The 19,321-nt window shown below is 35.8% G+C and overlaps 2 long non-coding RNA genes across 2 annotated transcripts; one reads left to right on the top strand and one right to left on the bottom strand.

Moving 5' to 3' along the window:
- The first annotated feature begins 5,255 nt into the window (after window positions 1–5,255).
- On the top strand, window positions 5,256–11,100 carry LOC127854279 (uncharacterized). The gene is made up of 4 exons (XR_008037009.1): window positions 5,256–5,505; window positions 6,083–6,194; window positions 8,863–8,943; window positions 10,503–11,100. It is a non-coding gene; the product is annotated as an uncharacterized LOC127854279 (long non-coding RNA).
- Window positions 11,101–12,338: 1,238 nt separating this feature from the next.
- LOC127853180 (uncharacterized) lies at window positions 12,339–15,236 on the bottom strand. The gene is made up of 2 exons (XR_008036514.1): window positions 15,093–15,236; window positions 12,339–13,373 (listed from the first exon to the last, which is right to left on the bottom strand). It is a non-coding gene; the product is annotated as an uncharacterized LOC127853180 (long non-coding RNA).
- Between the last annotated feature and the right edge of the window lie 4,085 nt (window positions 15,237–19,321).

The following is a 19,321-nucleotide window of genomic DNA, read 5'->3' as shown; positions in this document are numbered from 1 at the left end:
ATAATCTAAGACGCAACTCATTTTTCATAATTATCATATAGCTTTTTTTTTAAAGAGTGGGTTTTAATGCACAGGTCGAGATGTGTTTGCAAAGTTTGTCATCATATTTATGCTATAGATAAAAATTAAACAAAATAACAACCACATGTCTCTTTTATAGACGTTTTGAAAGCATTTAAAATATGTTGCAAATGGTATAATGAGAACCAGTTAATATAAAATAAAATGTGCAATCACCATCATATTAAATGAATATTGTGTGAATATCGAATACCTATCACACTAAGAATATTATTTCATGATGGAAATTTTCTTTTCAAAACTTTGTTTTGACACCATATACAATTCAAAATAAACAAGAAGAAAATTGTTGAAAATAAAAAAAATCAATCAGCGAGCAGTACTTTTCACTCACGAATTAGGTAGTCATAAAGACAGCGCTGTTGACCCGTACTTTGTTGTTTATGCATTACGTGTTACCCTTGTAGCTCACACGGTGTCAACCAGTCTCGGTAATCGGTATAGAACACTATATTAAAGCGCTTTTTCGGCATAGCTGTTTTAACCATCTTTTCACCTTAAATGACCTCTGCATAACGCCAGCAAGCACGTATTAATACATTCGAATATTTTATAGGCTGATTCGAGGGAAATCCCCTGAAATTTGCATCACTGTGTCTGTGCACAGCGTAAAGAATGTAACACTGTTCACTGTTCAATGAACGGAATTCTGGACTACTCTCTGCATGTTCAAACGACACATAGACACAAATTTTGGCCCAGTTACAATTACGCTTTTAAATCCATCTCGCAGAATTTCAGATTCTGTACTCGGTCACTAAATCGTCAGGGGAAGATAGAATTGACTATCGATAAACAAAGTTTTGCTTTCAATATGAGAAAGAAAAAACACTGCCGAAATAGTATATTGTCATGTTAAGAGGAAAATCGTTTAGTTATCTAACCACAAATGTTTGACGTACTCGGTAAGTACGTCTTGAAATCGTTCCTGAACGCCTGAATAGGCTACCCTTACTTGCCAGTTTGCTGTATTTGCTTTTTAAATTCAATTTATATCGAAATGTATTGTGCTAAAATAAACCATTTAAAATTCGCAATGAGATTTAAAAAGACCCGCGTCATGCGAAAAATGGGTCTTATGCCATATGCGCCCATCATAGCTATAGCCCACCCAGCCTAAGAATGTCTGGACAAGAGATGCATAATGAGACCATAAAACCGTAAGTGATTTTATAGCGGACAGCATCGCATCTGACCAGACAACGCAAATGCACAGGCTGGACTTGAGCTACGCTGGCCGACACGCCATAAGACCCATTTTCGCATGACGCGGTTATAAAAGTGCGATTTGAATGTTTTGAAAGAAAACTGCATGTTACATATTAACTCACGATATATTTTTATTGTGAAGAAATAAACTCATAATAAGCCATGTGATGACACATATGATGTGAAATCTCGTAGTATATATCGTACCAACCAATGTAATTATACATATCCACAAGCCTGGGCCTTAAAAATGAAATTATGTAAAGATTTGACCTCCACATGTGGTAAGCGTAAAATAACTCGTCGATTTATTCGAGTTAAATAAAGAATGAACAAAAACATAATTATAATAATAACTGCATTAATTTTCTTTATAATATTTTTCGCAAGAAATTAAATATGTATAAAAAAAAATCCGATTGTCACGATTTTGCGCAATTAACAGCGTATTACGTATCATTATGAAACATAATGAAATAGAATTTATATGCATTTTACAATAAAACATTCTTTTGCTTTACATAATGAAATAATGGTTCTATTGATCACTTTGTAAAATAGCATTGAGTTTTTCCGTTTAATCTTCCGTCGATAAAAAAAAATGGAATCGGCTGTGTGTGTGTGTGTGTGTGTGTGTGTGTGTGTGTGTGTGCGTGCGTGCGTGCGTGCGTGCGTGCGTGCGTGCGTGCGTGCGTGCGTGTGTGCGTGTGTCTGTGCGTGCTTGCGTGCGTTCGTGCGTGCGTGCGTGTGTGTGTGTGTGTGTGTATAATCATTTTAAAACCACGCACCGTATCAACCGCTATTATTTTAATCAAGCTATCATTGGTTGATATAATGGACCGGCGTTGATTGTACCGGGGTGATGAGTAGGGTTTTCTAAATTCGAGCGAATACCGCGATCAGTCTTTTTGTGAACATCCGAACAGTTCCTAGCCATATAAGATCCCCTCCCTTCCCGCTGTACTACCAAAAATCAGTCAAGCGATATCAACGAAGTTACGCAATAGACGCATGTAGCGTATTGAAATCTCCACATCACTATATTATTCAGCAGTCGTCTATTAATAGCCTCACATTTGGAATGAACTGTGCTGCGGAAAAAATACCACTTGCCTGACGTAGCACGTAGTGGACTATTTCAATAATTCATAAACTTACTCTTCCGCGACACGTATAGCTAAAAGTTTTTTTGTTTTTTTTTTATTTTTATATAAATGATCCTTACAAAATTATTTCATTTAACACGATATTCATATTATGTTTCAATGTGTAAATGATTGTAGTTCAAGAACTGAAACAACGCCGCAAATTATTTCTCTGTGCGTATGCAGGCGATGATCAGGTTTCGGGTAATATTCAAAACTGGAATGCATAACTTTCTCTTAACCTTAATTGTTCGCAAGCGCACAACTAAACTAAACTAAAAAAAACTGCCCGGCCTTTGGTGGCATAGTTTTTGAAAGAAGCGGGACCATTTTTTAACTCAGTTTTGATATCATAAGAAAAAAATGTTACGACGGAGTTTCATGAATATTCGACTAAAAATGTGACTTTTAGAGTGTACACAAGGTTTCCCTACAGCAATATAAGGAAAACTGCTCCGCCCTCTAGCGGTCTTTTTCAAAAAGACGAGACCATTGTCCAACTCAGCTGATATATTGTTAGAACAAGTTTTCTTACAAAGTTTCACGAAGATAGCACTAAAATGTGACTTATAGAGTGTTAACCTTGTTTAACTATTGCTATAAAAAATCAAACCTCTGGTGGGCGTGATTTTTAACAGACCGTAACCATTTTGAAACTCAGTTGAGATATTATTAGAACAAATATTCTTACTAAGTGTAATGACAATTGGACTTCAAATGTGACTTCTACAGCGTTGATACCAGCCATATAAGGAAAACTTCACGCCACACGGGAACAAGGTTTTTAAACGAAACGAAACCATTTTCGAATTTCAATTGGACTACAAATGTTAATTCTAGAGTGTTTACAAGGTTTCAACGTAACCATATAACGAAAACTGCCTCGTCCAACTGGCGGTCATGTTATTCAAAGAATCGGTATCATTTTAAATCTCATTCGAGATGTCATTAGAACGAATGTTCTATCAAAGTTTCAGGAATATTGGACTACAAATATGACTTCTATAGAATGTTAAAATGCTTTTTCTTGTATTTGACCTAGCAACCTACTTTTAACCTCGGGTGACCAAGTTTCAAAATCGGCTAATTATGCATTGTGTTAAATGTTCTGACCACGTTTCATGAAGATTGTACAAAGCATGTGGTTCCTATATTGTTATTAACTTAAATGTTGACGACGTCAACGACGCACGACGCACAAGACACGACGAACGACGAACAAAAGGCGATCACAAACGCTCACCATAAGCACTTTGTCCTCGTGTGATAACAAAAAGGAGAAGTACGACTTGTTGATTTAGAATTCCTACATACCTAGGAAATTCGACATTATTATTTTACATAAAATTCAAATACCGTTTACTTTATACATAATAAAACTGATAGATGGTGGCTACGGATCGAGCCTATTGTAAATAATGCTTGTAATTCTTAAACAAGCTGCAAAATGCACATGGTTTCGCATTTACCATAAGTTTTATCTTGACCTTTGCCCAAGGGATGATACGTAGTGGAAATTTGTGGTATGTTATTCTTAAATTACATGATGAACGATGAAGTTACAGTCTAGACAAGCATTATTTTGACCAAATTTAACCTTAAACCTTTAGATGTGTGATTGACTCTTGTATATTAGGGACATGGTTGTTACACATAACATGCAGTATTTGTATGGTGAACATCTGTTGAAAACTGTCAAGCAAGAGGGCCTACAGGTCCCAGGTCGCTCACTATAGACATGTAGGTAAACACTCTTATGTGCAGAAATTTAGATGTTTGTGTTAGACTTGTGGTTTTCATCTGGTGTTTTAACTCTGGATTATACAGATTTGATATTGTATGAGATAGTATTAAAACAAATTAATGTTTTCAATAAATACATATGGAAAAACAAGTAATCCCTAGTGTGGTGAATAATATAATAAAAGGAGAATGTTTTGAACAAACTTAGAAGAGGACCAACATACGATGTCGCACATCAAATACTTATTCCGTACCCTTGGTGGTTTATAAAATAAGATGTTGAAAGTAATGTGCTTTTTAAGTCTATACAAATCATTTAACCCCTGTGACGTGGTTAGTTTGACCCGACGTGACTGATTTTAACAAACGTAGTACACACACAAACATACCATGTTACACAGCAAATATTGACACCCTGCCCTTGTGATTTTGGAGAATATTTTAAAAATCATTTAAGATATAAATATAGAGTACTCATTTTACCCCTGAGACGTGGCAAGTTTTCATCTCATCACATGAAGATTTTACTTTTAAAACAACTTAGCAGAGGACCAATCAAATATAAAAATACGTGGATTGCTTACATTACGTGTAAAATGCATACGACATAGTAACAGCAAATATGGCTGAGTGGGTAGAGCGATAGCCTTTTAATTCTGAAGTCTTTTGTCATGAACGTATGGAAAGCCAAAGGGGACCCCCGCTAAAAAACATAAACTTATATAGCAAATATCGGGATTGTCATTTTTCGCGGAACTTTCACTTTCCGCGAAAAACCAATGCCAGCATGGCCATAAAACACTACATACAAATCGAAATCTAAAAAGTGCGGAACTTTCATATATTTTCCGTCGGAGCAATTATTTTTCAACCCTGTAGAAAAAGCGGGCTCAATTAATCGCGCGGAACGTTATTTATCCACTCTGTACAAATAGTAGTGTTTAAAATCGCGCGGAGATTGTAGAATGCTATTTTAAGAAGTCTATTAAAGAGAGAAAATCCAGTAAATACCAGATCCAAAAAGCGCGGAACACAAATATCGTCCGCGAAAATTAAGCATTGAATTACTGTCAAATCTCGGGTTGTTAGGTGTTAGAATCCCTAGTTACCCGAAAAATTTGATTGGATCCGATACTTAGAAATAACCAATCAGATACTTTGTAACAAATGCAACACAATCAGTGCGTTCAGTAAGTATAACGTTTCAAGATGGCGGAGCGAATTGCATGGTTATTGTTTCTACTCGATGGATTCGCAGATAATTCGGAAATAGATCAGATTGGGATCAATAACTGTATTGCATACGATCATTTACATGTATTACCAGGTTTGTATTTGTACTTTTTTAATATTGTGTAAAACTATCCGATAATATGCATAATGTTGACAATTGTTAATTAAATGAGCCGCGTTCTGAGAAAACTGGGCTTAATGCATGTGCGTAAAGTGTCATCGCAGATTAGCCTGTGCAGTCCGCACATGCTAATCAGGGATTACACTTTCCGCTTTTATGGTATTTTTAATTTCAAGGAAGTCCCTCCTTACCGAAAATGAAGTTTATGCGGAAAGTGTCGTCCCTGATTAGCCTGTGCGGACTGCACAGGCTTACGCTAATCTGGGATGACACTTTACGCACATGCACTAAGCCCAGTTTTCTCCGAATGCGACTGAAATAATAACTTATTGTAATGAAATGTACTTGTGTCTTGTATTCGTTCAGTTGAACGTCAATATATTAATACATTTATTTTTGTTTTCAACCTATTAATTAAAATAAGGTATTGTTTTTAATCCGTTTTTAGTTTCGTTATAGCTGACCTAGATTTAAACATTTCGTCATAAATTTATAAATAAAATTATTAATAAATTTATGTTTTAATATAATTTATATATAAATTTTGTAGGTGTGTGTTGCCAGTAATGGTTGAAGATATGCCAAACAAATTGTGCCTCTCTATACAGACAGATTTCAGGTCTCAATTTCGACTTCAAAGGTCAACATATCACTGATATCAGGTTTGTCAGCTATTGGTTTGTATTATTCTTATCCACATTGCAGCAAGAATAACTGGATAACTTAACTTTTCAATAGCTATTACATGTAGATCTAATTTAAATTAATCATGTTTCTAAATCATCCACTAAATGCGGCTAATTCTCCACTTGTTGGAAGTTTTTTGTGATAAAAACTTGGAGTAGATTTATTTTACTCCCAAACTTCCTTTAAGAAAGCCCAACAGCTGTAGAGTGATGGAAAATCTACTTCTTTAAAGTATTTATAAGTGAATAGACCCTTTTCACAATAAGCCAATATAGCAGGTAGTCAAATGATTGCAGAATTCCAGAATGAGGCTGAACGTGTAGAGATTTCTAATAGTGCATCGCAATATCACTCTGCTTTTGATCATTCAGCTAGATCTACTTAATGATATTGCCAACACAAGTTGACTTCGTCAGATATAGCCATTAATTACTTAATATATACTTTCCATTTTAAGTGCCAATATATGAAATACATTTTCTTGATTAAAGTACTTGTTTGTATTCTTGTTTGTATTCTTTTTTTTTTGCACAAACTCTGACACTCCAAGTATGGCTTTCAATTCTTAGTGTGTGTAAATTGACAGTCTTAAACTTATTGGATTATCTGACACTCTTTGTTTTCGCATTATTTGGGCGATTAATCAATTATTTTATTTATTGATAGATCTTGCGTTTAAATTCCCCTGTATTCAGCACAAACCCATAACCTCTTTATGATCAGATACTGTGCAGACAAATACTAAATAACAACGTGATGTCATAAACCACATTTTGTAGATATCTGGTCATCTGGTCATTTAACACAATTAATGACACCTCCATGTGTCCATGGCGTCTCATGGTTGTAGCATTGCGTAGCCGTTTCTTGGAATAATTTAACGCCAAATACTCAATTGTTGCTTTTACTGAACATAAAAGATATTGTCAACATTGAAAGTCATCTGTCCAAAAAGATTGTCAGAAACTAAATACTGTATACATATTAGCCAGTTTTATCATAATTATAAAGTGCTTTATACCTATATATTTTTAATATTTCAAAAATTTAATGCTAAACATTTGTGTCATTTTCTTCTATTTGATAGGACTTTGTCTGATGCTTGATTCAACTCTTACACGTTCTATAATTCATGAAATTGTACACATCCTACCTTTGAAAATTGTAGTCTTACAATACTTAGTATTGTATACTGCTAATTTATGACTTCGATTTGTGCAATAATCGATGTTTAGTCTTCAGACCACATTTACTCTGATGCTTATGGGTAACTGGAAATTGTATGCCCCTGGAAGGGTGGCATATAGCAGTTGAACTGTCCGTCAGTCAGTCAGGATGTCAGTCTGTCCGTCTGTCCGAAAAAAAAATAACGTTGGCCATTACTTTTGCAACATTGAAGATAGCAACTTGATATTTGGCATGCATGTGTATCTCATGAAGCTGCACATTTTGAGTGGTGGAAGTTCAAGGTCAAGGTCGTCCTTCAAGGTCAAAGGTTAAAAAAATATATGTATAATTAAAAGCGGCGCAGTAGTGGGCATTGTGTTTCTGATGAACACATCTATTGTTATATATAAAGATTAAATATAATTCATTAATATACACTAATAGTACATAACTTATGTCCTTGAATCATTATTTAGGTGTTATAATTTTTATATTTGAATTACTTATCAATTTTTTTACTTAACACAGCATGACATGTGATGGTTGTCTGTATTCATATGTTTGACTTAATTGTAACCAGTGTCAAGTGCGCATTATAATCTTGATATTCAACGCAATTTGCATAGCAAAAGAAAATGCAGTTCCACGTTCAGCCTTGTTCTGCAATTCAACGCGTCAGGTGATATGATTGATATCTAAAAATAGTATCGGTGTTCATATTGTGAAACTGGTCTATTATTCGATACTGATTAATTTGATGAATCAAGTTAATTTTTGTTAAATACATCTGTTAAATATTTATGCCCCCCTCCGAAGAAGAGCAGGTTTATTGTTTTGCACATGTCGGTCCGAATGTCCATATGTCTGTCCACCAGATGGTTTCCGGATGATAACCCAAGAACGATTTTGCCTAGGATCATGAAACTTCATAGGTACATTGATCATGACTCGAAGATGACCCCTATTGATTTTCAGGTCACTAGGTCAAGGTCACAGTGACCCTAAATAGTAAAATGGTTTCCAGATGATAACTCAAGAACGCTTATGCCTAGGATCATGAAACTTCATAGGTACATTGATCATGACTCGCAGATGACCCCTATTGATTTTGAGGTCACTAAGTCGAAGGTCAAGGTCACGGTGACCCAAAATAGTAAAATGGTTTCCGGATGATAACTCAAGAACTTATGCCTAGGATCATGAAACTTCATAGGTACATAGATAATGACTCGCAGATGACCCCTATTGACTTTCAGGTCACTAGGTCAAAGGTCAAGGTCACAGTGCCAAAAAACGTATTCACACAATGGCTGCCACAGCAATTGACAATCCATATGGGGGGCATGCATGTTTTACAAACAGCCCTTGTTTGAAATTTATTTTATGACATTAAAGTTATGTATAGGGAATTTAGTTACCTACACATTCTTTGAAAAGAAATTTGAATTGTAAATGTATACTTCATTTATTTTGTAGATATTCTGTACAACTGTGGAACCATGTATGGTACGTGACCGCACAATGTTGGTTGGCAAAAGGATATTGGAATAAGCAAAGGTAAATTGTATGTGAAGGAGTCTTGACAATTGCAAATATAGTTAGTTTTTTTGTAAGGCTCGCAGAAAGTGATCCTAGCCTTCATATATAAATAAAAAGCTGAAAGAGTATTTATGAAAAATCGTGTAATCAAGTTTGCAATATGTTACATTTTATTTATAAGCTCATCTTTTTTTTTTTTTTAAAAAGAGATATTGTCATCATCTTGGCGTCGGTGTCTGCGTCGGCGTCCGGTTAAGTTTTGTGTTTAGGTCCACTTTTCTCATAAAGTATCAAGTATAAAACTTATTTACTTACTACCATGAGGGGACTGGGCATGCAAAGTTAGATAACTCTGGCGTGCATTTTGACAGAATTATGTGCCCTTCTTATACTTAGAAAATTGAAAATTTGGTTAAGTTTTGTGTTTATGTCCACTTTATTCCTACAGTATCAAAGCTATTGCTTTCATACTTGCAACACTTACTATCATAAAGGGACTGTGCAGACAAAGTTATGTAACTCTGACTGGCATTTTGAAAGTATTATGTGCCCTTTTTATTCTTAGAAAATTGAAAATTTTGTTAAGTTTTGTGTTTTGGTCCACTTTACTCCTAAAGTATCATAGATATTGCTTTCATACTGGGAACACTCGCAAATTATCATAAGGGGACAGTACAGGACAAGTTGAATAACTCTGGTTGTCATTTTGACAGAATTATGGTCCTTTTCTTACTAAGTAACTTTGAATATATGATTAAATTTTGTGTTTTGATCTACTTTACTTCTCAAGTATCAAGGCTATTGCTTTCAAACTTCAAATACTGTCATGCTATCATAAGTTACTGTAGCTGGCAAGTTGAATTTTACCTTGACCTTTGAATGACCATGACTCTCAAGGTGAAATTATTAAATTTTGCTAAAATTTCCTTAACTTCTTTACAAGCGTTACAAAGCAACTCTTATCTGACATACCACAATAGACTCCACCCAAACCATCCCCCACGCCCCCCCCCAAAAAAGAAAAAAGTACTTTTTTTTTTCATTTTGAAAGATCATCTAATAAATGACCACACCCTCACACTATACCCCCTGCCCATTTTTTTTAAACATGGCTAAAAAACACAAATATTTATTTTTATCATTTTTTCATTTTTGGAAGATAGTGTAATAAATGACCACACCACCACACTATACACCCTTCTCCACCCCACCTCTCCCTCCTTTGTGATTGAAGTATTGAGATAGGTCCCTTCAACTTTAAAAAAAATAGATGAGAGGTCTGAACCTGCAGGGCGTGCTCTTGTTAACAATCAAATGAGACATAACTTAAAAGCTTCACTTCATTTACTTTGTCAGGCTGGCGTAGTGGATATGGTGTTCACCTAGTGATGGGAACATTTTGGGTTCAACCCTGTTTATTAGCGGTCTCTTTATCTTCATATATACAAAGTACTGATTATACTCCCAGAAAACGGACTCTAGAATGTCTTAATAAGCATAAAGCTTTCAATGCAATCAAGCATAATTAATTATTAATATGGCTAAACTCTAGCATGAATTTTACTTTTGTATTTCAGGGACTCAACATTACACAGTCATTTCAACATGTAGAGTCTTGTCAGCAATGATGGAGCAGTACTTCAGATTTCCAGAATCTCGTCATGAGCTGAAGATCATTGCCTATGAATTTCATGAATGATGTAGAATGATTGGACTGTTGATGGAACCCACAGTGCATGTCCTGCTTCAACATCGGAGCATAGGTCCTTGTTTATCAGCAGTTTAGTTCTTTAAGCAGTCTGTGACAGTTACTTGAAATGTTTGGACATATGACCTGGATGGCCAAGTTCTGTGCATGATGCCCATTTAAATAGGAACGGCCCAGTGGCGCATTAAATGGACATTTTTCGAATGTTCTCGAGGATTCAGCTTACCGCCTGACAAGAAATCTTGCTTTTTGTTCAGTATCGAGGCCATGGACATTTGTATCATTTGCAAAAGATACTGCGATATTTGTGCCTTTGTTCATGCTTTATAGTTGATTAACAATTGGAAGCCATAACCTGTTTTTAAGATGGTGTTAGTGGGACAATGAATTTTGTAAAGATTTAAAGACTGGAAAAGATAATTAAAAGTCAAAAGAGTTCTGCTATTGTTAAGCATGCTTTATTGATTTGTAATGTGAGAAAGATAGCATTATTAACAGAATAAAATGTCCATAATTTGAATATTCTACTGTTTTCAGCAACATTTAATTTGATATAGTACAAAATGCTGCATCATGTTATATCATGATCTGTTTTGTGAACAATGACCTTTCAATGCATATTTAATAATTTGTCAATGGGTGTTACACGCATAAGCCCTACCATTAGCCCAAAAAGGAATTGCTTAGGAGTTTTGCCACCTTCTAGAGAAAAATACTTCTCAGAAACAATTGCATTTTGGAAAGTCTATGGCTAGTAAAATTTGGATTCCTTTTGGATACCCAAGGTTACCAATTTATGTTTAATAAATTTGCAATAAAAAGCTTTGACAGAACATAATGTCACAGAGTCGAACACGTGTATGGAATAAAGTGGAAGTTGATTAAATGAGTAATACACATTATATGCTTCTTTGATTAAAAGTTTGTGTTTTCACTAAAACTGCAAACATAGTAAGCTTTAAAGTATTGCAAAGACCTATCAATATTGATAGGTCTTTGAGTATTGCAACTAAATAAAATATTCAGATTTAAATTGTATTATTTGAATGCACTGTCTAATACATATGAGCCTCGCTCTGTGAAAAAGGGGTTTAATGCATGTGCACTCCAGATTAGCCTGGGCAGACCGCACAGGCTAATCAGGGAGGATACTAAACGCACATGCATTAAACCCCTATTTCACAGAGCAAGGCTCATATATGTTCAATAAACCAAAGATAATCAAAAACAAAATGAGACATTTAACTCTGTACCACTCAAAAACGCACTAAGACACATTCGAGAATAAATTTAATTTAAGACCTTTCTTACTATATTAAAGTTTTAAAGGCTTTGTTTCCAACCCATGGATACTGATGAGCAGCAAACAGCATAAAACCTGAACAGATTGTGAGTTACTTGCAGGCTGTTCTGGTTTTATGATGTTTGCATGTAGAAAATTTAAAATTTCCTCAGAGCAGGAAAAGGTTAATAATAACACAACAGCAATTATACTTAAGTTATTTTAAGACTTCATACTAATGCAAGTAACTTGCAACTGTCTAACCAAAATCGGAGATGGTGGAGGGCAAAATTAATGGCTGTGCACCTTGAATTATCTATTCATACTCAAACAATATAATAATGATCTACAGTATCTTGTACAGCATGCATCTAATATTACAGCCAAATTTGCTTACAAAAATATTACAAGAAACACAAGTCATTAAAGACTTAACTTTATTGCATCAACCATTTAGCAGGAATAAAATATAAAGAGAAAAATTATGGCAATTTTTTCATCTGAACATGCAAGTCTTCATATACAATCCCATTGCATATAAAAACGACAGTTTACTATTTTTCCGTTCTATATGTCAGCATAAAGACAAGATGGTATTCACTGTGCAATAAAACACAAGCAATCATATTAAAATTGCTTTTAATTATATGAACTGTACCTTCACTAACATTCAAGAATTATAATATAAATACATGATGAAAGATGAGCTTTTTCTTGTCTTAAAATAACTTGATACTTTGCAATGACCAAACAATACAACTCAACATACAAATTATCCAACAAAATATATTTTAATGACACACTATTTTTATTCAACAATAGGAATAGCTTAAGGTTGTAACATATTACACTAAAGTCACAGTGTCAATCTAAGCAAAGAGTAGAATCATAAAGAGATGTCCACAACGGATGATGTGCAAGCTGGCTCTGACTCAGATTTCCACATCAGTTGATGTGCAAGCTGGTTATTACAAGGATGTGAACAACCGATGACGTGCAAGCTCTAAGACAGATATCCACAACAGAGATTGTCCTTGCTGGCTCTGACTAATGTCCACAAGTATATAACATGCAAGCTATCTCTGACTGATGTCCTAAACATTTGACGTGCAAGCTGGCTCTAACACAGATGTCCACAACAGATTACGTGCAAGCTAGCACTTACACGGATGTCCACAACAGAGGATGTGTAAGCTGGCTCTAACACTGATGTCCAAAAGAGATGACGTGCAAGCTGGCTCTTACACGGATGTTCACAACAGATGACATGCAAGCTAGCACTAACACTGATGTCCACAATAGAGGACGTGCAAGCTGGCTCTAACACGGATGTCCACAACAGATGACATGCAAGCTGGCTCTTACTCGGTTGTCCACAACAGAGGTCAGATGGGCAAGCTGGCTCTGCCTCAGATATGTACACAGAAGATGATGTTCAAGTTGGGAACACTGCTACAGCTATAAAATACAAAAACCATGTTTCATACTATCATATTATTTTACTACATGTATTTCTTCCACAATACAGAACATTATACTCATTATTAGCATTCTGCTATTGCTATCTGAAGGTTTACCAGATGCTATGTGTGAAGATAGTTCATACCAGAAATTAGCCGAAAAACACTTTTTAGACATAATGTGCATTCTGCTTTAAGATATATAGCTCAGAATTCACTGGTTAAATCAAACTTTTTGGACTAAATTGGCGTGGCATGCATACAAAATGTCGAGTTTTGAAACTGTGTCGTATCTGGTGTGAATCTTGAGTTATTTAATTTGGTCAGTATATCAGATGTGTACACCTGTTATATGTTAACTGTAAGAGTTTAGAATGTCTTGACAGTCATTGTGTTTGTAATACATTGTGTTATCTTTCAGATTTGTGTGACAGTTAAATATAATAATCAATAATCTTGTTCTGCATGCCGGTCAAATTGTTCCGTGGTAAACACCTACCCATTGTGGTCAACTCGTACCTGTTTTTTAGTCAACTTGTACCTACCCAAACTAAACCCGTACCCGATATACAGAAATAGGTGTAGGATGGTTAGCTTATAAGTCAAACTCATAGAGACAATTTTTATTTTCCTCTTGATGTTTCCACTTAAATTATCTAAGCATTGCTCACGCAAGTTGTCTGTTGCAGATATGTATAAGCAGCGAACGTGTTGATGAAAATTGACACTTGTGGTTGATGTCTTTCAAGAATTTTACAATTGTGACAAAATAAGACAAATGAAACAAGTTGAATAGTTTGAATGAAGTACGAGTTGACAACAAGAGCACCGCATAACGGGTGCCACGCTCTGCTACAGGTGCTTGTCAGATTATTTTTTTTAGAGGTCACAATGACCTTGACCTAGTGACCCCAAAATGGGTGTGGCGTGTAGAACAAATCAACATGCATCTACATATGAAGTTTCAAAGTTGTAGGTGGAAGCACTTTGATTTTAGAGCCAATGTTAAAGTTATATAGCAGAGGTCACGGTGACCTTGGCCTTTGACCTAATGACTCAAAAATGGGTGTGGCGTGTAGAACTCATCAAGGTGCATCTACATATGAAGTTTCAAAGTTGTAGGTGGAAGCACTTTGATTTTAGAGCCTATGTTAAAGTTTTATATTAGAGGTCACAGTGACTTTGACCTAGTGACCCAAAAATGGGTGTGGCGTGTAGAACTCATCAAGGTGCATCTACATATGAAATTTCAAAGTTGTAGGTGGAGCACTTTGATTTTAGAGCCAATGCTAAGGTTTTAGCACGACGCCTACGGCGGACGACGAGCTGGCTATGACAATACCTCGGGTTTTCTCCGAAAACGCCGAGCTAAAAATGGGTACGAGTTGACCAAGGTACGAGTTGCCTTTGGGATGAATTGCCTGTAAAGCCTTGTTCTTGTTCTTTTTAATTGAAGATGTATACGGTGCTGGACTAGAGCATACGACTGCCATAACAATAACTTGGCTCTCTACTAACTGAGCTTAAGGGAAGATGTTTCTTACACACAAACACTATATTTCATTATTTGACGACATATGATTATGACGTGTTTTTGCGGGTGTTTAAGTTTTAACAGAGACGTTTGCATATAGACAAACCGTGAAAACAACACTCGATACTCTTGAGCTGTTTTAATTGCATTAAAATTCATAATTCATGTATGTTAAATACTAACCTCATCGCTAATGTCATCAAAATTGATCACTCTTTCGCCCTTAAAAGGTTTTGTGTTAATGTGAAACAACCGTCATCATGATGACTGCATGAATGCTGGATAAGACGCGAGTTTTGATTGGTTCTTTCTAGGTGTCGGAACCAATCAAATTTTATCCCGTAACCACATAGCAACCCGAATTTCGTGCAGTAATTCAATGCTATTGAAAATCGCGCGGAGTAATGAATCTTCCGCGCGATTTTACATTAGCAACCCGCAATTTACATAGCAACCCGAGATTTGTACAGTAATTCAATGCTTAATTTTCGCGGAAGATATTTGTGTTCCGCGCTTTGTGGATTAGGTCCGCGCGATTTTATACACTACTATTTGTACAGAGTAGATAATATTAAGGTTCCGCGCGATTATTTGAGCCCGCATTCTCTACATGGTTGAAAGATAATTGTTCCGACGGAAAATATATGAAAGTTCCGCGCTTTTTAGATTTCGATTTGTATGCAGTATTTTATGGCTATGCTGGCCTTGCGTTTTCGCGGAAAGTGAAAGTTCCGCGGAAAATGAAAATCCCGATATTTACTATATAAGTATATGTATTTTAGCGGGGGTCCCCTTTGGCTTTCCATATGAACGATGTGTTTGTTTTTGTCTTTCTTTTATTACATCATTGTATTTTACCGGTCCTCTTACGTTCCGATACATACATAAATCAATTTAAATCATTTAATGACAATCTTCACAAACGCAAAATTTGGTGAACAAGTTCCTTTTAGCGTATGAAAATGTCGACATGGTCATTGGTGTTAACAAAATTGTATTACTTACAATTGTTTGACAATAGCTTTTATTTACAAAAAAAAATACAGTAAAAGATGAAAAATATTACTTACTATTTCAAATTTTAAGTTTTAAATTTTACTAATTATGTTCTACCAAAATGTTGTACCAAAAAATGACACCAGTAAACAGTTTAAAGCTGTAGATTGGCAGTAATCGCATATACTCATACTGTCTTCGCCTATGTGATGCAACGAAATCAACTTTCGTATGTGTAACGTGTTTACCGTTTCTTCGAAATATATACAATGGCAACAACCACCAGTGGTATTTTTCAACACACCGATTTTCCTCGGGCTTTTCTTAGCCGTTAAATTAGATACTCAACTTCAAATTAGATACTCAACTTCCTCAATTTAAACTGGAATCAATGAATATTTACACTATTAATGATTTATAATTTATTGTGTTATTCGATGATGAACGTTCATTCACTTTACAAGCCGGTTTCGTAGACCATGTGTGACTTGGATTTATTTGATCTTGGGTGCTTTGAGTCATATTGGGATGACTTTGGTCGACTTGGGTTGACTTGGGTCAACTTGGGTTGACTTGGGTCGACTTGGATTGACTTTGGTTGACTTGGGTCGACTTGGATTGACTTGGGTTGACTTGGGTTGACTTTGGTTGTCTTGGGTGTCATTAGGTTGACTGGGGTTGATCCGGGTCGACTTGGGTTAACTTGGGTCGACTTGGGTTTTTGGGTGACTTGGGTCACCTCGAGTGTCTTGGGTAACTTGGGTCACCTCGGGTGCAATACACTTATAGCAACGAGTCTGCAGTGTCCCCTGTTTGCGTTTTGCAAGGAGGACAATCGGTAAGTGTAGTACAAGCGACAATAAGTAGCTTGACCGACTCAGGCTTACCTACGAGACCTGACACGTGCACTAACTTATATTTCCGATGGAAACATGTGACCCGGACCACTCTCTAGGCTACCCAGCAAGCTATTGTATGTTATGCGTAAAGTTGCCGGGGTCACCCCCACTTAAAAGGCATCCAAAGTCACAGAAATATTCCTGGCTTAGGCTGACCTAAGAGACCAGAAACGTGCACTGTCTTATATAACCAAAGGTGACCTGTGACCCGGACTAATATACGAATCTCAAGCTTAACCAGCAAGCTATGTGTGCATTTGTGCACTTAAGCTCAATTTGCTTTGTGACCACGGTAATTGCAAGTAAGTGAATAATTTATATTCATGTAAATGTTACACTTTTAAAGTATCATGTGTTAATTGAAAATGAGATTGTTGTTTTACTGTTTATATAAATGTCTATGTCAGTTTATTGGTTGTGAATGTGTAACTATGTGTAATGTGTAAAAATGGATCGACATGCTATAACAAAACGGTCAAATAAATAACAGTGTTGGAGTAACCCAATTAACGTTCACTGATGAAATTCATTTTCTTTTTAACTTCTAATCTTATGTGAAAACTACCCATTAATTGTGTCGGTATATAATCTAATTGTCCCCAATGCATGAGTTCAGTTTCATCGAACATAGCATACATTGTTTTTCAGAAAACTCGGCCTATTTAATGATCTGTTTTTATGAATAGTGACAACTAATGTTTTGGGTTGCCGTTTGATAATATCGACGAAATTTTCCATCATTGTCCACTTTGTTATAAAATACATTTCTGGATATTGTCTCAAATTATTTATATGACCATAACATTGTTTTCTTTATCACTACCAATTAGTGTACATACATGTATATTTTATGGCTGAGGTGTGAATAAATAAAACAGGGGCTGATATTAATAGGTGATTTATAGCCATACATTGCAAATTTAAAGCTTATAAAAATGCAACGTCATTTGAAATTAACTATTGCTTGAGGCATTAAGAAAATTGACAATATAATCTTAACTCAGTTTTAACACAGGAAGAACGGTATCCTACTGTACACGTATCTCGTTCTTGTCCAGAGTGATTTTAATACCTAATATGATGGTTTACACCGACATAACACTCGAATTACAAATATTTATTAGTTCAGAAAGTGCCTTCGGATTACCGGAAGATAAGTTTCCTTTAGCATCCTTATAAGATGTCAGGATGAGATACAAATGCTAGTAAACAAGATACTCATACTTCGATTTTTTTCTTATCTATATACATCCAGAAGACACATATTGACTGATGAGTCCATATAAACAAGAGGGTCAAGATGGCCCTATTTCGCTCACCTAAGTGTTTTTTGACTCATAGGGACCATTTTCAAACTCAACTGAGATATAAATAAAAAAAGAAAATTTGTTTCACCAAGTCTCATGATGATTAGGCAAAAAAATTGACTTCTAAAGTGTTTAAAAGCTATTTTTACTATATAAATATGAGAAAAATGCCCCCCCCCCCCCCGGTGGCCATGTTTTTTAACGGACCGGATGCATTTTCATACTAAACTCTCGAATCTAGGCAACAAATGTTGTGAGCAAATTTCATTAAAATTGGGCCAAAAATGTGACTTCTAGAGTGTTCACATGTTTTCACTATATACATATAGAGAAAACTGCCCCGCAAACTGGCGACCATGTTTTTTCACCGATCTGGACCATTTTCGAACTCGTCGGAGATATTAATAAAATCAATGTTTTGACCAAGTTTAATAATGATAGGGCAAAAAATGTGACTTCTGGACTGTTCACAAGCCTTTTTTACTATTTAAATCTAAGGAAAACTGCCCCGTTCCCCTGGCAGACATGTTTTTGAACGGACCGGAACCGTTTTCGAACTTAACTCACGTATCTAGAAAACAAATGTTCTGATCAAATTTTATGAAGATTGGACGATAAATGTGACTTCTAGAGTGTTCATATGTTTTCACAATATACATATAGAGAAAACTGCCCCCCCCCCCCCCACTGGCGGCCATGTTTTTTCAATGATCTGGACCATTTTCGAACTCGGTCAAGATATCAATAAGACCAATGTTTTAACTAAGTTTCATGATGATTGGGCAAAAATTGTTACTTCTAGATTGTTTACAAGGTTTCTATATAGCCAAATAACTGCCCCGCCCACTTGCGGTCATGTTTTTCAACAGAACGGAGCCACTTTTTAACTCAACCAACATATCATCAAGACAAGCAGTTTGGCAAAATTACATGAAGATAGGGCATGAAATGTGCCTTCTACAGTGTTTACAAGGTTTTTCTTTTTTGACCTAGTGACCTAGTTTTTGACCCGGCATGACCCAGTTTCAAACTCGACCGAAATATCATTTGGAACAAAGCTTCTGACCAAGTTTCATGAAGATCCGACAAGAAATGTGGCCTCTAGAGTGTTTACACACAAATGTAGACAACGGACGGACGGACGGACGGACGGATGACGGACAAGGACCGATCACAAAAGCTCACCTGAGTAATCAGGTGAGCTAAAAAG

The sequence above is a fragment of the Dreissena polymorpha genome, chromosome 12, assembly GCF_020536995.1.
Source record: "Dreissena polymorpha isolate Duluth1 chromosome 12, UMN_Dpol_1.0, whole genome shotgun sequence".
NCBI lineage: Eukaryota > Metazoa > Mollusca > Bivalvia > Myida > Dreissenidae > Dreissena > Dreissena polymorpha.
The sequence above is the reverse complement of the archived record's forward strand: the minus strand, read 5'-3'. Positions and strand labels throughout refer to the sequence as shown.